A 22,598-nucleotide genomic window follows, 5' to 3' on the forward strand; every position below is an offset into this window, starting at 1 on the left:
TTTTACATCTTCGCTTTCACAATAACAGCACCTTCACCTTCGCTCCATCCTGACGCCATAACGGCTGCGGTGGGCGGAGTTCAATGAAGGACTTGGCGTCTCTCTCTCGACCAATCAGAGAGATGCCAGCGAGTTTGCCATCGTTCGGCCAATGGGAGCCAACGCAGGAAAATATTATTCATCTTCCTGTTTGAGGGGCGGTCCGCCATGATGCCCGCCACGTCCCCCCCCCCCCGCCCCCCGGTCCAATCAATGGACTTGGCACCCCTTTTGGCCAATCATGGGGGAAGACAAGCGCATTTGCACGCTAAAACCGTCCAGTGAGGGAGAGCGGGTCGGAGGAGGCGACTCCTCCCCTCTGGAGAAGGAATGAATAATTGTTCGGCACGATCCGACTGGAAGCAGTTGGAGTTGGGGTTTGTCTGCCAGATCGTCCCGGATCACCTGGCCTTGCCTGCTGGCGCTCGCTGCCTTGGCCGCACTCGCGCTGGTTGGCGTCCGTCCTTCATCGTCCGTCCCTGGTACTTGGAGTGGCATCGATGCTGCGGGTTCGAGTCCCGCCAATACAGAACGTCGAAGACCACACGAGGTGGACAGGTCCAAGATAGCTTTGGTCTCCAGCTCACCCTTTCCTCGAGCTGGAAGCCTTCAATAAAGACCTGACGGGGTCCATTTCTGGGTATCTGTGTGTGTACGTGTGTGTGTGCCCATGTGCCCCATCTCTAAGTAAAACTGTTAAGTGCTTTTTGTTGTTCATTATTTGCCTTGCTTATTCGGATAACTCTGCCCTTGCGTGCTCCCCTCTTTCCCCAATTATTATTGTAAATAAATTCCCCTCTTGTTGAATGTCCCAACTCATCCTTGTCCTTTCTATCATTGTTTTGCCCCGCTGCGAACGGGAATTAGAAGGCTTCATTGTTGCTGTAATCGTGCAATCAGCCCGGCAGGAATCTGGTACCCTCTGTTCGGGATACGATTTGGATCAGGCTCGGTAACGGCCCGGATCGCGCAGATCCTGCCGAGGGTGAATTTCCCCAGTAGTTTGGATGACGTGGGTATTTAGGTATATTAAAATTGGCAATTAACCCTATCCCACGTGGTCAACCTATTAGCGATCTTCAGTCCGATAAGGGACCCGTGACCTTTCGGATTTTCTGAAAGGTACGACCTAAGTTCCGGGTGTTCGGTGGAGCCGACTCTACTGCTCCATCTCACGGTCGTGCTCGCCACCGAGACCTGGCCTCACAACAATATTACAGAACCTTTGTTTTTTATTCAGAACTTAATATATCCTTTTAAATCAGAAAATGAAAAGAAATGACATTGACAAAATTATTTACACCCGAGACTTAATATTTGGTAGCACAGCCTATGGACAAATAACTGCAGTCTTGCACTTCGTATAGTCATGAATGAGCTTCCTACACCTCTCTACTGGTAGTTTGTCTGACTCTTTTTGTGCAAACTGCTCCAGTTCTCCCAGATTTGAAGGGTGCCTTCTCCCAACTGCTGTTTTCGGATCTCCCCACACGTGTTCAATGGGATTTAGATCTGGAGTCATTGCTGGCCACTTCAGAACAGTCCAGCGTTTTGTCTTCAACCATTCCTGTGAAGTGTGTTTGGGGTCATTGTCTTGCTACAAGACCCATGACCTTGGCCGGAGATCCAGCTTTCTGACACTGGGTTGAACATTGTGCTCCACGATGTCTCCTTGGTAACCTCCTGATTTCATGATGCCATGCACACATTCAAGGCACCCAGTGCCAGAGGTAGCACAACAACACTAATTCATCACTGAACCTCCTTCATGATTGACTGTAGGGAAGGTGTTGTTTTCTTTGAAGGCTTCATTTCGTTTTCTGTAAACAGAGATGATGTGCTTCACCAAAAAGCTCTAATTTGGTCTCATCTGTCCACAGGACATTCTCCCAGAAGGATTTTGGCTTGATCAGGTGTGTTTTGGCAAGCTCCAGTCGAGCTTTCTTGTGTCTCTCTCTCTCAGCAGTGGGGTCCTCCTGGATCTCTGACCATAGGGACCCCCTTTCATTGAGTTGGCGACAGATGGTGCGAGTGGAAACTGTCATACGTTGTTTCTGAAGGTCAGCTTGAACCTGTTTGGCAGTTCATGGAGGTGCTTTCCCCACCATTCGAACAATCCTTCACTGCAATCTTCGATCAAGTTTTCTCTTGTGGCTACGTCCAGGGAGGTTAGCTACAGTGTCATGGACCTTAAACTTCCTGATAGCATTGCGTACAATGAATACAGGAACATCAAGGTCTCTGGAGATGGATTTGTCGCCTTGAGATTGTCCATGCTTGGCTAAATCTTGTGTCTGATCTCCTCAGACAATTCTGTTTTTTCTTTTCTTTTCTCCATGCTCATTGTGTACACACAGTGACACAAAACAGCAGAATAACTCCTTTTCTCCATTCAAACTGGTTGCACGAGTGGTTTTTATATTGCAGGCACCTGCAACTCACCACAGGTGAGTTCAATCCAAAGTAAAGGAGAATCACCTGCTTGAAATCTAATTATTTCAAACAACTTCTAAAAGGTGCCAATAATATTTTCCGGAACATTTTAGGATTTCTAAGTGGAATAAATTAAGATTTAGTTGTTTTTTTTCAGCATTTTTTGTTTTGTTCTACTGCAAACCAAAGAAATGCATATGTGGATACCAAAGTATTGTTATGGCTGTGGAAATTCGCATTACACCATAAAGGACCCTCAGGTGAGATATCTCCATAGGTACATGTGTAGTTAGCCCAAACCCATTGTATAGAGAGAATTTATGTGATCCATCTGGGCTGCGACGCTTTGAGTTAGCCATTTTTCTGTTCTATCTTTTATTTCAAACAAACAGCATCTCAACAACCACGCCATCCCCACCACAGCGCCAACCACACTAAAACAACGCCACACCACCACCTTCGCCTTTACCTTCACAACCTCATCCCACATCATCGCTTCTACGGCCATTCCCGCGCCGCCTGTGAACATTGAACGTCGGGCTGTCTCGGGTCCGTTCGGCGATTGGTGCCGAACGCACCGAGCCGCGAGCGCGAATGGCGGCCTTTCCGAGGGGAAAATTCAGATCAGAAATGCTTCACGCCCACTTCTCCTCCGTCCAATGGGCGAACGCGAGGCTGCTTGGCCCCGCCTCCAAGCGCGCATAGGTGAAGTCCGTTTATGCAAATATGCGGATCCAGGGAGGTTCACGCCCCTTTTTGCCCGACCAATGGCTGAACAGAGGGTGACGTGGCCCCGCCTCCAATCGCGTTTAGATCCGCATATTTGCATATCGGCTTCTCCTGCCGGCTATAAAGGCGCGAGAATTACCAGGTCAAAAAGAGTTGCTTTTGTAGACGAGGAGAGTGTGGAACTGGGGGAGTTGAGCGAGGAGTTGCTTTTGGAGACAAGGAGCGTTGCGTTGGTGTAGTTGAGTCGAGTGCGCGCGGTGGAGCTGCAGGCGGCGGGTCGGAGCAAGGAAGCTCGGGTCCGAGGCAAGGAGGATGGCGGTCGGTGACGAGGTTGCTGTGTGGGGGATCGCTCGCTCGTCTCGTCGCGGGACCCAAGCCAGCCAGCCACTCCTCTCCCCCAGGGCATCAACAATTTCCCCTTCCCCCCCCCCCGCGCTAAGATAGTGCAAAAGGGGGCCCCGTTCCTCCCCCACCCCAAACGTGGTGCCAACAAGCACGCCAGGGGCCCGGAGTCGGGACACAGTGGCGTGGACACTTTGCGGCTTGCTCGCCAACGCGTCACGAGGACGGGGGTAAGACCTCCCCGGTCTCGCGGAACTGGCCGCTCCTCCAGGCCCCACGCACATTTGGCCTACGGGCCTGTCTGCCCCTTTGTCTGTGAGGGTGGCTTCTTTCTTTTGCTATTGTGTAAATGTGTGTTGGCGCCGTCTGTGAAGTAGAACTGTTTAAGTGTTGCCGTGTGTACGCGTTAGTCGGTTGTATTTCATTTGCTTTATGTGCATTTCAATTATGTATGGCTGTATAAACGTGCTTTCCGTGTGCCGCGGAATAAAACGCTTGCTTGTTGAACTGTGCCCGTTTCGCTTCGTCTTTTCCCCATTTGAATCTCCATCTTGCATCACGTAAGGGGTTCGTAGTGGGTGCAACATCCCGGTAATTAATCGGAACCGTCAAGGCCGCCGATAACACCGCTCGGTTATCACTGAAGCACGGAACGGACCGCTTAACCGGTTCGTGTCCGGAGTCGGCCTGTGGCGTCGTGCGATTGCCCGGTCGACCATTCGCGCAGGTACTTAGGTCGATCGAATTTGGCGAGCAACCCTATCCTGCGCGGATGGGCAATTGGCATGTTCGTGGTGAGGTTAAACTCCCACCCGTGACTAGCTCCCGGCGTTGTTCCGAGAGGGTCACGACAGAATTGTCCGTCCGGTGGGCGACGTGCCGCGATTCGAGTTACGTGGCCATTCGCACGCCGGCGGGCGCGAATTCGCAACAGTATTTTTTAATTTCAACAATTTTCTGGAATAAATGGTGTATTATTCGAAAAAAGTGCAAGGGTGCCAATATTTTTGGCCACGACTGTATGCATCTATACTAATAAAAGGCAGTGTGTGTGTGTGTGTGTGTGTGTGTGTGTGTGTGTGTGTGTGTGTGTGTGTGTGTGTGTGTGTATCAGTGTGTCTCCTCCATCACAGTGTCTCCTCTTATTCATGCATATGAAGAAAACTCCAAGGAAGTGCAAGAGTGAAAATTGGATGTTTGGGTTAATTAAAACACCCCCTTTGAAGGTAATTAACAGCCTTATTTAATTATATCCTTCATCAAGCTATCCTCTGCCACCTCACTCTCTGGGTCTAAAGGCATTTCCTGGGTAACCTCGCTGGGGTCTGAAGCTGCCATGTTTTTTGGCCTGCTCAACCATGCCTTGACTTGGAACAGGCCGCAATGACTTCTTAACGATAAAGTTGTTGTTTTCACTTTCATCACTCAAATTATCGAATGCCTGTTAATCATTGCTATGAATTGCTGGGTATATTGCAATGCTTGTTAACATCCGGAGACGTTAGCATTCGTGGCTTGACATTTTGGGTGTCCCTGGGAGGTGTACGTTTAATGTGTAGCTAATTGCGTGCCAAACTAGCCATTTCTTTACAACCGTTTCTTTGGAGTGCTTGCTTGAGTGCTTAAGCCACTTGGCAAGTGCTCTCCAAGCTGCTTGGTTGTGAGTTTCAGAAAAAGTATCCGTGCTCTCAAGGGAACATCGTTTCGACAGACAAACGTTCTTTCCTGTGGTGGGCCCTGCGGTGCATTGTGGTTGGTGTCGCGGGAGGTGCAATTTTATTTTTTACAGGATATCGCTTTGTTTAACCTTTTGTGCAATCTCCGAATATAATCCACCCCCCACTTCGACATCCATCCATCCATTGGGACCATATCTGTGCAGAGCGTTGGGGCTGCCAAAGCAGTCTCCTTGGCTATTGGGCACAATCCTGGACGGGTCACCACTCCGACACAGAATACCAGCAAGCTGCACTCATTTTGCCAACCTCGGAAGGATGACAGGCAGAGTCAACCCCACCTGGTACTAATTCAACAGAGGGGGATTTGAACTCAGGATCCGAGGATCCCAAGCCCACCACCCTAACCATTAACACAACACCAAGCATACTTTAACATCGATACATCGATATATATATATATATATATATATATATATATATATATATATATATATATATATATATATATATATATATATATATCGGTTCTCGGAACTGCATGCAAACAACAGATGGGTGTCCCAAGAAAATTATTCCATTATTATACGTGTAGATAGTCCCCTTCCTTTTGCTTAGCGGGACAACAAGGGAGTGTGTTGCGATGATCTAATCGCTGGGGTTGCTTGAATCATTTTCTCCTTCAATTCATCCCTACTCTTCTTCTTTTCTGATTATTCCAGAGGTAAATCAGCCACGTGCGCCTTCGCTGTAAGATGGGGCCTCGTGGAGGCCAGCGCGTGCAGCACCATGGTGGGGAAACTGCAGGGCCGAGTCATGTGGTGCGCTTGTCGGTGCGGGATTGTCGACTCGAGCTTCCGATGGTCTGGGGAGAATTGCCGATTGCATTAAAGAAGGCATGCGAATAAATACCTCTTCAGAGGCTGCACGAATGGTGTTTTTCACGGCATTGGGAACACAGCCAGCACGACGTCCACGCAGTTGTGTGAACGCGGGCGCTGGCCATGTGCGTAATGGCGGAACCGCGTGCACTGAGTGGAATGTGCTCAAGGGCGGACACACATGCCACTCATGAAGCGTGCATGGATTTATCCATGGTGATGTACCTTCGGTCCTTGCTGGCAGCAGTGCTTCTCCACGGATGGTGTACGTATTCTCGTCTCTATGGCCAGCAAAGCTGCGATCGAGCCGGGTAATGTACAGTGCGGGCCACGTTGGCGCGCACAGAACGAGCACGTTGATCGACACTGGTCAGACGCCCGAGCGGGCATGCGGGACCCTCAACCGGTTGCCCGGGGGTTTTTACAGGATGATTCGCATGCCAATTTTGGTGTGGGCGATTCATGTCATCTCGTGGGGTCGGAGCGCAATATTGCCGCTGTTTGGGATTGCCTTGCCGGAAACGAAGTGAGGAGTTTTCCGGCCCAAGCTGGCGGGCCATGTGAGGGGTCAGGGCCAATCGGAGCACCCGATTTGGGTGATGACGTTTGGATTTGGCTTGGCCCCTCCCCGTGAGCTGCTGGCCCTATAAAGGTCAGGGCAGTCCCTCTTGCCCTCTCTCTGTATTTCCTGCTCCTCCTCTCCGCCCACACGACGTCGACCCCAAACCAATTTGCCGACTGGTCATTCTGCCTGTACTCGCTACCTGGCACTGACACAGCTTTCTGAGAATAGCCAGAGAGATGTTGACTCTCACAAGCATATGATCAGATGAACTAACTGGAGCAGAGGAAGAGGAGGAGCCATTTGCCAGAAAGTTTGTCATCACAAAGACGAGAAGGGAGTTGTCATGGAAAGAGTCCAAGAAGTCGTTTGATGAAGTACCATTGCCGCTGATTTATCAGCGGCTGGTGAGAGAGGTACCAAAACACCCAGCCAATTTGCATGTTGACAATTGAAATCGCAACATATGAGGAAGAGAGAGCTGGCATGAGTGGTTAAAAGTTGGTCGATGTTGTCTGAGAGAGAAATGTAGATGGAGTCGTCACTGTAGGACAGTACAACACACAGGCAAACAAAAGATGGGAGAGGAGGTGAAATCGCAGCTAAACATACTCCTGGGGGTTGAGAGGTGTAAGATCAGGTACAGGGAATGTGAGAAATTGTGTTATTCATGTAAAGTACAATTCCGTCACCAGAACAAGGTTCAGGCCTATCAAATCAGAGGAAGCAATAGGCGGGGAGAGACACTAAGGAAGCAGGCATGTCCTGTGGAAGGAAGAATTCTGTTAAACAAATGATATCCGGTTTGTCAGCAGTGGCCGAGATTGATAGATCTGTCAGGTTGGAGTGGAGACCTCGGATGTTTGGGGTCTACACTGCTATGGATAGGAGTAGGGTAAGAATACTGGTTCTGGCTCACTTTTCCCTATGTAAATGAATGGAGGATTTTCAGCGATTCCCTTTTTTTTTCCTTAAAAATAAACCCCCTTTTTATCCCAAGGTATATTTATTTGTCTCCCCTTTTAACCAAGGGGCTCTCTATTCAAATAACCCATACAACAAGATAAAGATTTGTTAAAGGTGATTCTAAAGAAATATCTGAAACGTCTAAGCCCCGGGACACTCTTTATCAAATAACCGATGCATATTGTTTAGTTCACTCATTGAACCTATAAACATTTGTTCATTCTCAAATTCCTTCAATAGTTTAATTTTCTTTGCACAATAATCCCCATCTAAAATATTGACAAACAAAACATTTGAATCTTTATATTTTTTAAGATACCCCTTTTGTGCCATTACGAAATAATAAACTTCTCTTAATGCTCTCATCTGACCACCTCCTGAGCCACAGGTTATTTTTGTTAAACCCCTGCCCACTTTTCTTTAAACCCCGCCCACTTTCCACAAGGTATTCAATAAGCCACGCCCACTTTCCTCTAAGCCCCGCCCACTTTCCTGTGGATTTTTATAACCCCCGCCCACTTTTCTTTAAACCCTGCCCACTTTTGCTAAGCCCCGCCCACTTTACATGAGGTTTTTTATAAGCCACGCCCACTTTTCCTAAGCCCCGCCTACTTTTGCTAAGCCCCGCCTACTCTTACATCATTTCCAGTTCATCTCTGACTCACAAAGAAATCACTAGAAAATTCCAGCATGTTATGGTTTCCATGTTATGAAATGGTTTCCAGCATGTTATGAAATTCCACCAGGGAATTTCCACAGTAAACCACACCCAACAGTCTTTCCCTATAAAAGCCTCAAGCCCAGGCTCCATTTTAAACATTTTTTTGCTGACAATGGTGTGCTGTGTGCTTGCCTGGAACTCTCTGACTTGTATGGAACTAAACCTTCAAGTTGATGAACTGGATTCAAACCTCTTATCTGTTGAGGTAAGATTTTTATTTTCCTATTTTTAGTTCCTTTTAAACATCGACTCGTTTAATAATTAAATAACTTAATTAATACATTATTATTTTCTCTCACAGGAAATTGTGTCTGAAATACGAAATGAAAATACTGCTTTTGCTACAACTTGGGGGGAAATTGTTGGCTTGGTTGAAGACCTTATGAGCGACCAAGACCTACAGAACGAGTTCGTCCTTGATGACCCAACCAAAGAGTTATACCTTGGAGACCAGCAAAATCCTGAAAAAGAGTTTTACAGCAATAGTACTCATTGTGAGTTATCAAGACAATACCCACTGAACAAGTTATACCTTGATGAGCCAGAATACAAGTTTTACCTTGGAGACTCACAAATTTTGAAAAAATCAGGAAATGAGTTCTGCCTTGATGGTTTAAATAACTACCTTGGAGACTCAGGAAAAGGGTTCTGCCAAGATGGTTCTAAATATGGGACCTACCTTGGAGACTCACAAATTTTGAAAAAATCAGGAAATGAGTTATCCTTTAGAGACTTTGTAAGTTGGTTTTATTTTGAAGACTTGAAATGTGGGTTCTGGCTTGATAACTCACAATGTGATGAGATACATATCTTGGAAACTCAACGGGAATGTGGTTATACCTTGAAGACTTGGAAAGTTGGGTTTATGTTGGACACTTGAAACTTTTTTGGAGACTTTTATTTATTTATTTATTTATTATTATTATTATTATTATTTTATATATTTATATTTTGGAGACTTGAAATGTGGGTTCTGGCTTGATAACTCACAATGTGATACATATCTTGGAAACTCAACAGGAATGTGGTTATACCTTGGAGACTTGGAGAGTTGGGTTTATTTTGAAGACTTGAAATGCTACCACTCTTTGGGATCTAAACCTATCAAGAAAATTCTTCCTCCCCCTTTCTACGTCATCAAACCTGAAAGCCTTAAAAGACAGAATTGGAAGAAGAGAAAAAAAACAAAAAAAATATACATTGTTCGTTCTGGGAAGAAAGTGCAGGCTTACTCCCCCTTTCTACGTCATCAAACCTGAAAGCTTTAAAAGACAGAATTGGAAGAAGAGAAAAAAAAAACGTAAAAAAAAAAATATATATATATATATATGTGGAAATCTCATTTTGAAAAAGACATTGTGTTGGGCGAGGATTGAGTTGGGGTTGAGATTTTGAATGTGAGGGTTGGGGTTGAGATTTTGAATGTGAGGGTTAGGGTTGAGATTTTGAATGTGAGGGTTGGGGTTGAGATTTTGAATGTGAGGGTTGGGGTTGAGATTTTGAATGTGAGGGTTGGGGTTGAGATTTTGAATGTGAGGGTTAGGGTTGAGATTTTGAATGTGAGGGTTGGGGTTGAGATTTTGAATGTGAGGGTTGGGACACACACACACACACACACACACACACACACACACACACACACACACACACACACACACACACACACACACACACACACACACACACACACACACACACACACACACACACACACACACACACACACACACACACACACACACACACACACACACACACACACACACACACACACACACACACACACACACACACACACACACACACACACACACACACACACACACACACACACATCAACAAACAAAAGTTAAGCCTTGACTATTCAGTTGAGGATTCTGTGTTTGGGGTTCACAGATCTAAGAACGTCCCCCTTGACACACATTATATATTGTAATACACCTCGGACTTGTCCCTCTAGTGTCCACAAAGGTGTATAGTAGGAGGGAGTGAAGGGACAACCCATTGCTCCCATGAGTATTATCTGCTTAGTTTTGTCTTTTGTAATTCCTGTGAATAAAATGAACCTAAAATCTCTTCCCCTTCCAAATCATATATCTTATAAGTCCAAGGAACCGTATCTATTACATCAACAATTTTAAAAAGTTCTTTCGTCCATCGTTCAGTAAAACCCTTTTCAAAATGAGATTTCCACCTATATATTCTTACGATATCACCAACTTTGAACTTAGGTTTTCTGACATTAATCTCTTTTTCATATTTTAATTTTGTAAATGTTTCTGATGGTTTCATATTTGTTGACGTGTGAATCGTGTCATTATACTTATCCACAATATCCTGAATAAAAGATGACCATTGTTGTGAACCGAGTTGTGTGAATTTTTTATATAGTCTCTCTTTTAAGGTACGATTAAAACGTTCAACAACAACTGCCTTCCCTTCATTAAAGGTACTGTATAATGTAATAGTTATTTTTTTAGAAAATTCATAAATGTCTTGTTATAAAATTCTCTACCCTCATCAGTCCACAATTTTTTAGGTTTTCTCTTACTTTTATTAAATATCTGTTGAAAAGCTAACATAAGAGTATTACCTGTTTTGTTTTTTAAAGGGACAACCCACGCATATCTACTCCTCAAATCAATAACGGTTAAAGCATACTTGTACCCCTTATCATTATTGAGTTCAATCAAATCAGCAGACCAGATATAATCAACTTCCTTGGAATAAACTTTCCTTCTCTGAAACTTTGTGAATATTGGTTTATGTAATTCATCGGCTAATTGCTCTTCAGTCTTAATGGCATCATTAGAGCCTATAAGTTTTTTGAATTTCCAAGTCCAAGTTTCAATTTAGCACTGATCATCTTCTTCACAATGAACCGATCAACTTTTTCTCTCAAGGTTGGATTTTGTATCAGAGACAAATTATACAACATTTCTCTATCGGCTTCATGCTTTTCTTCCAACGTTGTGGTATTCCCATAATCAATATCGTGTCTCATGCACACTTCATCAACTCTATTGATTGGTTTACTCCAGGATTTAGGATTGTCTGCCTCATCTAATCTTTTATCCAAGTTTGTGCCTGGACCACAGAAAGAATACCCTGGTAGATGTAATTCCCCTGGTATTCCAGTAGTTGTAAATTTACTTCCTGATAAAAACTTTTGTATATCTCCTCCGAGTTTGTGTTTGGAGATAAATTGATTTTTTTTGAACCACACACCGAACATATACCTTTTTGTATAACCCTGTTATTTTTACTTTTAATATATGAAATATTTTTAGTATTAGTTTTCTTTTTACATTTGAGACAATAACTCATTTATTTATGAGAAAAATTCCTGCAGAGTGCAAAAACCTTTTTAGTTTCCAACATGCACATTTGAATCTTAATTTTTAAAACATAAAGAATCCTTAGAAATGCCTTCACTCTCTCCTCCATTTATTTAAGAAAAAAAAATGAAAAACTTGAATTAAAATACATATCTTGTCGATGTCAATAGTCTTGTCGAAAGTATTGCAAATAGACTTGTCAATTCTTTGTTTTCCTCCTCGGTGGGTTGAGTTATTTTCTGTAATACCACCAATCTTTTTTGAATCTCACTGGTTTCCATATTTTGATATTTATTCATCCACTCTCTTTCCTCCCTCTCCTCCCTCTCTCTCTTCTCTCTTTCCTCCTTCTCTTTCTCTCTTTCCTCCTTCTCTTTCTCTCTCTTCTCCTTTTCCTCCTTCTCTTTCTTCTCCCTCTCTTCTTCAACTCCTTCCTCATCCCTTACTATCCTTGAATCGCTTACACCCCATAGAATATTATACATATATTCATCAGGATTTCTTGTTATTCCTGTATCCAAAATAATTTTTTTTACAACAGGAAACCAATAAAATTTCTTTTGAATTTCGAAAAGAGCCTTACCTTTTCTTAACTTTATAATTTTTTTCATTATTTAACATTTTCATTAAATCTAAAGTTGTCGGTTTATCAACATCAGCATAATGCCAATCTTTTATTGAAAATACCTCATTCTTATGTTGTAGAACATATTTATTAAAATACCGAATACCCTTTTCTTGAAGGTATGCTTGAACACAGAAATGATAATTTTCTTGAAGCCTTCTTGCTGTCATTTATGTACTAGAAATATATGTCAGAATAATATTATGGCACGAAACACCTCCCCATCTTCCCATAGTTAAATCATTTTGTATTTCCTTACTTATTATATATAATCCTGTTTTTTCTGTTTTCATGAGATAAATAAAACAAGGGCAAAACAATTATTATATTTACCCTTATTAAATTCTTTTATTTGTTGTTTACTAATCGTGGACCCACAAAACTCATTCTCGATACCAAGTGGATAATATTCTTCCTTACGAGACTGATTTAATTGTTCCAGGTCTTCGAGGTTAATTTTAAATGACCAATTATACCCGAAATCATTCATATCATACCCCCATTGTTCTATTCTCATACAAACGATACGCCCTTCTTTATAAAAATTTATTTTAATTCGAACTGTGAATTCTGTATGACCTGGAGATAATATCAACACTTCTGTATCTTTGGAATACACAGCCGTTTTATTTAAGGATATATATTGTGATAAATCGTTTAATCTCACCAAGTCATTCGCGTCAGTCGGGCTTGGATAATTTTTTAATTTATAAGCATTTTTCATGTTAATATTTTTGGTTATATTATATTTATGTCGTTCAGCCTGTGCCTTTGTGTACTAATTTGATAAATCAATATCCAGTTCTTGAGATACACCAAGGATAGAACCATCTTTACCAACATAAGTCATTTATATTAGATTAAAAATAATATCATAAATTTTTTTATTTTTGTTGAGTTGAAATAACACATATAGACATAATTGACCACAACACTTGGAATTTAATTCTTGGACTTGAAATGTTTGATAAACACCATTCTGTAAGAATTTTATGACTTCAACAGGTGGTGGAAGACCAAAACTATCAAAATAATATTTGTCTTGACTATTAAAAATACAAACCCAATGAGAACCGTTCCCATTATTATCTTCTAAGTTCATAATAATATTCTTTGTATGTTTCGGCACATTTGTTAATTCATCTCTCATACAAATAACCACATTATGAATTTTTAATTTCTTAAAATATTTAACAAGTTGTAAATTTGATGTTGTATTCTTTCCAAATTCTTTCAACCACTCATCAATGCTCATTTATTTATTAGAAAGATATAATCCATTACCTCTTTTCGTTAATTTTACACCTGCTTGTGCTATAGAAGAAAGCATATCTCCAACTAACAATCTCGCTTTATAAGGCAGACCTTCAAGTTTTTCAGCAAAATCTACAATTACACCACTTCCACTAATTTGTTTCTCCAACTCTTTGTTATGTCTTTCCAATTCTTTTTGAGCCTGGAGTTGAGCCTTCCTTTCGTTGGCAGTTTTCACCGCTGTTGAAATACCGCCCGTCAATGCTCCAACCGCACTTAAACCAGCAAATAAAGGAATTAGAAATGGGAGAAATCCTCCACTCGTCTCTCTTATTGAATATTTTTTCAACATTGGTTTTGTCATTTTAATTTTAAGTGAGCCAGTGTCATTCAAGATTTTAACCTGTTCTCTTGTGAGCAAAACATCAATTCTTACTGCTCCTTTTCTCTGAATTGTATTAACGTTAATCGTACAAGGCTTTTGATTTTGAACACAAGATGATAGTTTATGAAGATTGATTTGATTAACATATACCTCAGTTGGTACTTTGCCACTCATTTATTTAACATAAAATTATGTGAGACTAATCATCACACCATTATCTGTATTAATCTGCAATTCTGTTTCTTCCAAAAGCAAACAATATGTATCAACTTCTTCACTCTCTCCTCTTTCAATGTAAAGGGAAGTATCCACTCGATTAGACTTTATAGTTTCCTTTTGAGTGCTCAGGTCAAACACATAGATTGTATACAAACTTTTAAATGCTGTCATATCCAAAATAGGTTCTTTATTTCCATTACTTTCACACACCTTTTGGTAAGACTTGTATGCTTCAGCAAAATCATTTTTTTCCCAATTAATTTCCAATCTATCTCGTGGATAAAATGTTCCATCTAGAGAAACGCGAAGTTGTTTCACCTTAGCATTATCACTCAATGCATTATTCTTATCAGTCGCAGTATCACCATCTGGCTTTTTAAAAATGATCCACAGATATCGTGGCTTTCCTTCCAGAACACCCAAATTCCACGTGTAAGTGGTTTGGTTGAGTTTAACGTGTTGACATCTTCTTTTGAGGTATGATACACTGAGTGGTTTCTTTGAGTTAAGTCTTCTATTCAACATCTCTTCTGTTTGAAGATTAGGAGTATATTCACTGATATACCAACTCATTTCCTCAATTACAAATTTATTCTGTTCACCAAAAGCACTACCAACACCAAAAAGCAATCGATTTTCATTATCATTCCTTTGTAGTTGAAATCTAATTTTAAGACCATACAGAACTTTATCATGATCACAAAATCCAAATATACCTTTAAGAGGAACTGCCACAGTAAAACTATTTACTGCTTTTGTATCATCATTATACATTCCTTTCCTTTGAGTATATCCAGGGTCTGTGTTTGTTCCCGTTGACATATCAGGAATAAAACCTTCGACAGACCCCTTTCCCATTCTATCACTGAATGTATAGAGTGTAAATTTCATCATTTCAGATACAGCAGAGACATAATCAACCGCTTCAACTTCTTGTGTTCCAATATACAAACGCACACTATCAAACATTTTCCAGAAGAAATCATTTACAAGTGTAGCGTTTGTGTTATTCCCAGCTTTAGTGAATTTAAATTTACACAAGAAACTTTCGGAGAGATTCAAATAGGTTTGTTGATTATTTATTTCAAAACTTTTTGTACCATTCGTATTCCAGTCTGTTCCAGTTATTGCATTTACCTTGAAGTAATCTTCTTTTTTAGTGGAGTTTGAGATAATAATAGTATCATCCAAATCATAGATACTATCAATTGCTTCCATACTTGTATTTATTTAGGAAAAAAGATGTTAAAACTTTTGAAACCCTGATCCAAGTATTTGAATTATTTTCTGTCGTTCTTGGGGGGACAACTGAGTTTTGCCTTTCTTAATTTCTTTTATTGCTTGTAATTTATGAGATTCCTTCTGAGCATCTTTTATACTCTTTACAGCACCTGCTACATTTCCCACAGCAGAAGCAGTTGAACCAATTAGATCTTTATGTTTAAGAATAGTTGAACCAATACCCATGATAGTATCAATTATCCCATCTCCTCTAAATTGATGTCCAACACCCCTTTGTCTCTTAGGTTTATAGTATCCTCCACCAAGATACATACCTTCACCCTTGTAGTATGGAGAAAGGAACATCCCATCCCCTGTAATTATTTTATATTTTCCCAACTTGTGTTTCCTCACAATAACCATCGTATTTATTTATTGGAAAACTTCACGTAGGTGAATTCTGATGGATATAACTTCTCCATTAAAAGAAATCACACGATTATCTTGGTCGGTTATCCTAAAATTTACTCTGTGTATGGTTTTTCCTGACACAGGCAGATAAACCAAATTTTTGGGTTCCATATTGAATTTATAACCAATTGGGGTTGAGTATGCGCTGAATGAAAATATTGTATTTGTTTTTTTTCCATCATTATAAGCACCATCAATCAAATCACAGTGAATTAACACTGAATTTATTCCTGAGGATATTTGAATGACATTATCACTGTAAAACGTCCCATTAGTTTCAATCTTTTTTGAGGAGAAACCCAATAACTCTCTAAATGAATTATCAATTGTGAAATCAACCTTGTAGTTATTTTTTAACTTTAATCGTTGATTTTGAAGTATGTTTTTGAATGTTTATAACAATATTTTTTGGTTCATCACCCTGTTCTTTCATAAGACGAGCAATTTCGGAAGATATTTGAGAAATCTCATATGCTCAGGGTGAGACTGTTATCGTTTTGTATCCACTTCCGGGATTATAACTAAACTTGTCATTTTTATCAGTTATATTAAATAAGGTATTATAAGTTTCCATGGACAATAAAGATGCCTCATATTCTTTTGTTGTGTCAAGTTGTAGTGGGTATGGGAATGAAGATGTGTGGTCGCTTGTTGTGAAATTGAAACTAAGGATTGTGCTTCTCATCTTATTTAATATGAGATAAAATGTCTTTATATTGATATTTATTAATTATTTTCATGTTCATCAACTGGTCTAAAATGGCTGATGCTTCATTAAAACAATTGTTATTTCCAGCCTTCTTACTGCCTAACAACAATAACAGTCTATTAACTAATTGCGATGGGTCATTTGGAAGAAAACTAACACCTGAACCAAGGATACTTAAAGCCTGAATAATGTGTTTCTCCTTCTCATTCTTCCTACTTTTACCAGAAAGAATAACCTTATAATTTAGAGTGTTCAGCAGATCAATATATACTCTATCATCATTATTTTCCATATCCAATGGTTTATCAATATACTTTGATTCATCCCTCACAGTTGAACCTTGTCTTCCATCTTTTGTGAGAAGAAACATTAATCTCGGAGTTAGTTTAACAGGGGGTTGAGCAGAACCCAAGAACCTTAATTCATCATTAAATATCAATACCTTTTCTTGAACAAGATGAAATATTGCTGATTGTTCTGTTGGAATGAGTCCTGCTTTGGTTTTTGAATCCGCTGAATATTCATTGTTTTGAACAGCATTCACAATATAATCAGGGGGTTGATTAATCTCTTCCAGTTGTTGAAATAAACCTTCATCATCATTTACCTTTTAATTCTCCTAAATGCTCTAATTCTTCCTCCGTCATTTGATCAAAATCTTTTAACATTTTAAGTTTTTTAGGAGTATATTCTACTGTGGGAACTGTGGAAACATCTTTCATTTTTTCTTGGGAAGTTTTTAAAAGTGGTTTAAAAAATTTCTCTTGTTTTCTTTCAAATGCTTCTTCGCCCGTTAGTTTCTGTCTGCATTTCTTCTTTATGTCTTCCTGTTGTTTTACAACTGTTGAAACCAACTCTTGATGTTCCTTAAATCTTCTTGCTCTTTCTTTTGCATCCATTTATTTGTTGTAAAATATCATTTAATGAATTGTAAAGATCAACAGGGAAATTTTCCTTTTCTTCATCATTCAAGTAGATGTGTTCAAATAAATCCTTTTCTTTAAATATTTCATCAAATTCTTTATTAACATTAATGCGAGTTGTAATTTCTTCTTCACTAATCCTTGCATCTCTGCTTTTCATACGTTTGCGTTGAGTTTCTTCATCAACATTAAAACCGAATGATAAAATTTTCACTCCGCTCAGATATTTAATAATTTGTCTCGTTTCTTCTGGATTAGTTTCTAATATCCCAACACCACCAGATTTTAGTTTCCTTAACTCACTCTTACAATGTGAATATTTTGTTGTACCAAGAGAAACCTCCTCAAATATTTGTCCTTCATTCCTCAATCGCATATGTTCCTCCACTGAAATATAGTGATAATCTTCACCTTTTACTTCTCCAGGTCTTATTGCTCTAGTTGTTGTTGATACAATGCGTATCACGGGGTGTTTTTTAAGTAAATTTACAATATTCTCATTTGTACTACACAAGAACCTTGATTTATGAAAGTTTTTTCCAGAAGCAGATTTACCCACAAGATTTATAATAATAGTTGTCATTTATATATGTAATTGTTTATAAAACAAAAAATATATCCCTTAATATCTCATCTTGTTCACAACAATATATTTATATTTTTCAGTCGTGTGCTTCATGTAATCCTCAAATTTCTTTTTACTACATAATGTAGAACAATTATCTCTCCAAAAATTATTGATATCTATTGAATTTCACTTGAATAAAATAAAAGTATTAGCATTGTTTCTGATGAACGACGAGGAAGTTGAAAGTACGATTGACTAAGATAAATACAATTACAAGAAGAATGTCTCCCTCTTGTGTAGTAGCTGTCCATTACCGTTTGGTTTCTCTCATTAACACAATCATCAAAGATAACGAGGTTCTTTTTTGATTTATCCAAATCTTGGGGAGACGGTATATCATCCGTATTATCACTAAGAATACAAGTTATAGGATTTGATTTCTTTTTACATCTCTGTGTATCACAAAATAGTTGAATTATATCTTCAATGTTATAATCATTTCGGTTTTTTTGACGTTTAAATAAACCGATTATATCTTCTTTTTGAAGACCAGCATTTAAACCTTGTGAGAGTAGTTGATACTCTGGTTGAAAACTCGACTTTGTGAAAATTATTAAATTATCATAATCTAAAAAGTTGGGAGTGAAGAGCATTTTTAAAAGTAAGCAGGTTTTTCCACATCCACTTGAACCAACTATGAGACATCTTAATGAATTTGGAAGATTTTTATGGTTGTTAAATTTTATCTTATTTTCCCAAATAGGTAAAAAATCATTCATTTATATATTTGGAAAACAGGTTATTTAATTTATTATTGGCTTTTTTAGAAACTCTATATTTTATCCTAAGTTCAGGTTTAATTTCAAGATAATCCATTATTTTATTTATACAATATCTTGTGTTGATATTTCCCTGAAAATTACATCCATGAATAATATATAACAACAATCCTTTGAACATTTCTCTTATACTTTCAGTTTCTTCCCTTGTAAGGAAAGGTGTGTTATCACCCTCATACTTTACATTCATTTCTCTAATCAATCTTGTAAAGTAATTCATTTTTGGTGTAAATCTAAAAGAATTATTTTCCTTTTTATATTTTTTATTATCATTAATTAGAAGATAATCACAGAATATACATTGTTTTTAGGCTTTTGACTCTGTGTTTAATCCCCGTCTTTCACACGCAGGACAATTCTCAAATTTGTCATATGGAGAATCAGGAAAGTCTAGCATATTTATAAATTAAAACTTTACTTAAACTGAAATTCATCTATACTTTCAGTTGTACATTGACTCATATTTAATAATATTACCATCGATATCGATATACTTTTTTTCATTATCAGATTCAACGACAACATTTTTTTATATGAAAGGTAATTTTAAAATGATCGTTAATTACTATTGAACGAAATGTCATTTCACCTGATATATTAACATCCTTTATTTCATCAGGATTTACATCTTTAGGGTTGTTGAAAAAAATACAAATTTCTCCTTGCATATTACAGATGGTCTTATCTTTTCTTTCTCAAGCTTCATCCATAAGGTTTTTGTTTTTTGATACTTTTTCTTGTTTCATTGCTTTTTCTAGTTTTGAATATATTACTAGAAGGAGAGGAGAAACTTTTGTTAGAGATACTTTAATTGATGTTCTACCAGGTATACTAAAAGCCCTTCCACTGAAGGAAATTGAAGAACTCATATTATTTACCATAATAGTTTTTATCCAATAGTTGTTATATTTATCTTTGTTCAATTTTACATCCTTGACATATTTCTCAGTATCTTTAACAAATGAAGAGGTTGATTGAAACTTGTCTTTTGTGTCTTGAAACATTGTATTTATTAAGTGAAAAAGTTGGAGGATAAAATGGTTTTAAGCACAGATTCACCTGTAAAATAAACGAAATTTTCATCAAGAAAATTTTAGTTTAAGCAAAGATTTATTATATAAATATGGTGAATACAACATACTGCGATGTTTGTAATCACAAATATAAACATTATAGAAAACACCTCCGAACCAACAAACACATTTAATCTGTTTCATAAAATATCTCCTCTTGAGTTGGAAAGAAAACATTGTGATATCTGTTCAAAGGATGTTTTGAAGAGTAGTTATAATAAACATCTTCAATCACAAAAACACAAGAAAATGAGTTTAAAGTAAAGGGAGACTATTATATTGAAAACACTGATGGGGCATTTAAAGGGCAGATAAAAATAAGGATTTTTCAATTTGGAGAACCCGGTCCATCATCAATTGCTGAATCAATTGAAATAGTGAAACCCGATGTTGAAAAATTTATTAAAAAGACATTAAAAGAAATGAAAACTTTAAAGTTTTATATGGGAGTGAAAATGAATATGAAAAGACAAGATGAAGAACAAACTCCTTATATGAGAACAGATCTTCATTTTATAACATCATTTCAAGATTTTTTGAATAGTGGGGTTTATGAAGAACTATCAAGACAAGAGGAGGATGTTGATGATACAGTGGTAGGAAGTGGATTCAATATTAAAAAAATCATCTTTTTAGATATACACATTCTAAAATCAAACCCTCTTAAAGCTTCTTCTTATATTGAATTACCAAAAGAAATAAAACTAAAGAAGGCAGTTGTTAATATTAAGAACAATGATAATAAATGTTTTCTCTGGTCTGTTCTTGCTCACTTTCATCCACCAAAATGTAATTCAGAAAGAGTAAAACAATATATGAAATATGAGAATACCTTGGACATTAAAGATTTTAAATTCCCAATGCCACTAACAGATATTCCTAAATTTGAGAAAAAGAATAATCTTTCTATTAATGTATATGGATTATTAAAAATATTAAAATATTAAAAATCAAATATTAAAAATTTCAAACAACTATAAAAATGAAGAAACACACATTGATTTTTTATATTTTAGTGTTGGAAAGAATTCACATTACACATACATCAATAATTTATCAAGATTAATCTCTTCTCAGGTATTCAGAACAGCAAACAAAATATATCCTTGTAAGCGATGTCTTAATTAATTTCATACAAAAGAACGATTAGAACAACATTCAAAATATTGTAGTAATCATAAATCAGCTGTAATTACAATGCCTAAACCTGGTGAAAAGATTTCTTTTGAAGATTATAATAAATCTATCATGCACCCATTTGTGATATACGCTGATTTTGAGTGTATCCTTAAAAAGATTAATACTGCTTCTCCTAATCCAAAAGAATCATATACAAATAAATATCAAAAACATATTCCTTGTGGTTTCTGTTATTATATCAAATCATCTGTTGGAGAAAAGTATAACAAACTTGAACATTATCGTGGAAAAAAAGCTTCACAAGAGTTTGTAAAACGACTAGAAAAGGATTGTATAAGACTCACTAAATTAATGAAAGAAACAAATGAACCGATGAAATTAACCAAAGAAGAAAAATTAGAATTTAGAAAGAACAATATCTGTCATATTTATGAGGGGGAAATTAAGGAGTCTAAAGTTAGGGATCATTGTCATCTTACTGGTAAATGTAGAGGTCCCGCTCATTCCTGTTGTAACCTTAATTATAAATTACCTTCTTTTATTCCAGTCTTTCTTCACAACAGCGCCAACTATGATACACATCTATTTATAAATGAACTTTCAAAAACACCAGGGAATATTTCTGCCATAACAAACACAAGTCAAAAGTATATTTCATTTACAAAAATGATATTCACAAAACCTTTAACTCGTATTAGGTTTCTAGATTCTTACAAGTTTATGGGAACACCACTAGCCTACCTCGCATCAAATCTAAGCTCCACGGACTCTTTTCCAAATCTTAATTCATTCTTTCCAAAAGAGGAAATTCTCACTAAAGAGGAAATTCAGATTAAAGAGAGAATTCAAAGTAAAGAGGAAATTCTAATTAATGAGGAAATTAATGAAGAAATTCTAACTGAAGATGAAATTCTAATTATAAAGAAAATTTGAACAATGAATGAAATTCTAACTAAAGAGGAAATTCTGATTAAAGATGAAATTCTGATTAAAGAAGGAATTCTTACGAGAGAGGAAATTCAAACAAGGAATGAAATTCAAAGTAAAGAGAAAATTCTTACAAGTAAGGGAATTTATCCTTATGATGATATGGATTCATTTATGAGATTTAAAGAAACACAACTTCCATCAAAAGAAAGTTTCTATAATAACCTTTATGAAGAAGAGATAAGTGATAAGGAATATAAACATGCCCAAGAAATATGGAAAATATTTAAGATAAAGAACCTTGGAGAATATCATGATTTATATCTAAAAACATGTTTTATTGTTAGCTGATGTGTTTGAAGCTTTTAGATCACTCTGTCATAATAAAAATTGTTATGGATTAGATCCTGCCCACTATTTCACAGCTCCTGGTTTAGCTTGGAGTGCAATGTTGAAAATGACAAAACAATATATAGATTTAATCAGTGATGTTGATATGCTTTTGATGATTGAGAAGTCCAAGAGAGGTGGAATATCACAAGTATGTTCAAAAAGAT

At 37.9% G+C, this 22,598-nt stretch overlaps 1 protein-coding gene across 1 annotated transcript in view; it reads left to right on the forward strand.

Annotated features, from left to right (window-relative positions):
• The window catches only part of LOC147029350 (uncharacterized), a 33,227-nt gene that overhangs the window by 5,999 nt on the left and 4,630 nt on the right, over positions 1 to 22,598 (forward strand). Inside the window, exon 2 of the transcript XR_015055705.1 lies at positions 4,658 to 4,769. The gene's annotated coding sequence lies outside the window, so the exon portion shown is untranslated. The remainder of the gene's footprint in view (positions 1 to 4,657; positions 4,770 to 22,598) is intronic.

Source organism: Eptatretus burgeri, chromosome 3, assembly GCF_056783735.1.
Source record: "Eptatretus burgeri isolate ZD-2024b chromosome 3, Ebu_testis_v1, whole genome shotgun sequence".
Taxonomy (NCBI): domain Eukaryota; kingdom Metazoa; phylum Chordata; class Myxini; order Myxiniformes; family Myxinidae; genus Eptatretus; species Eptatretus burgeri.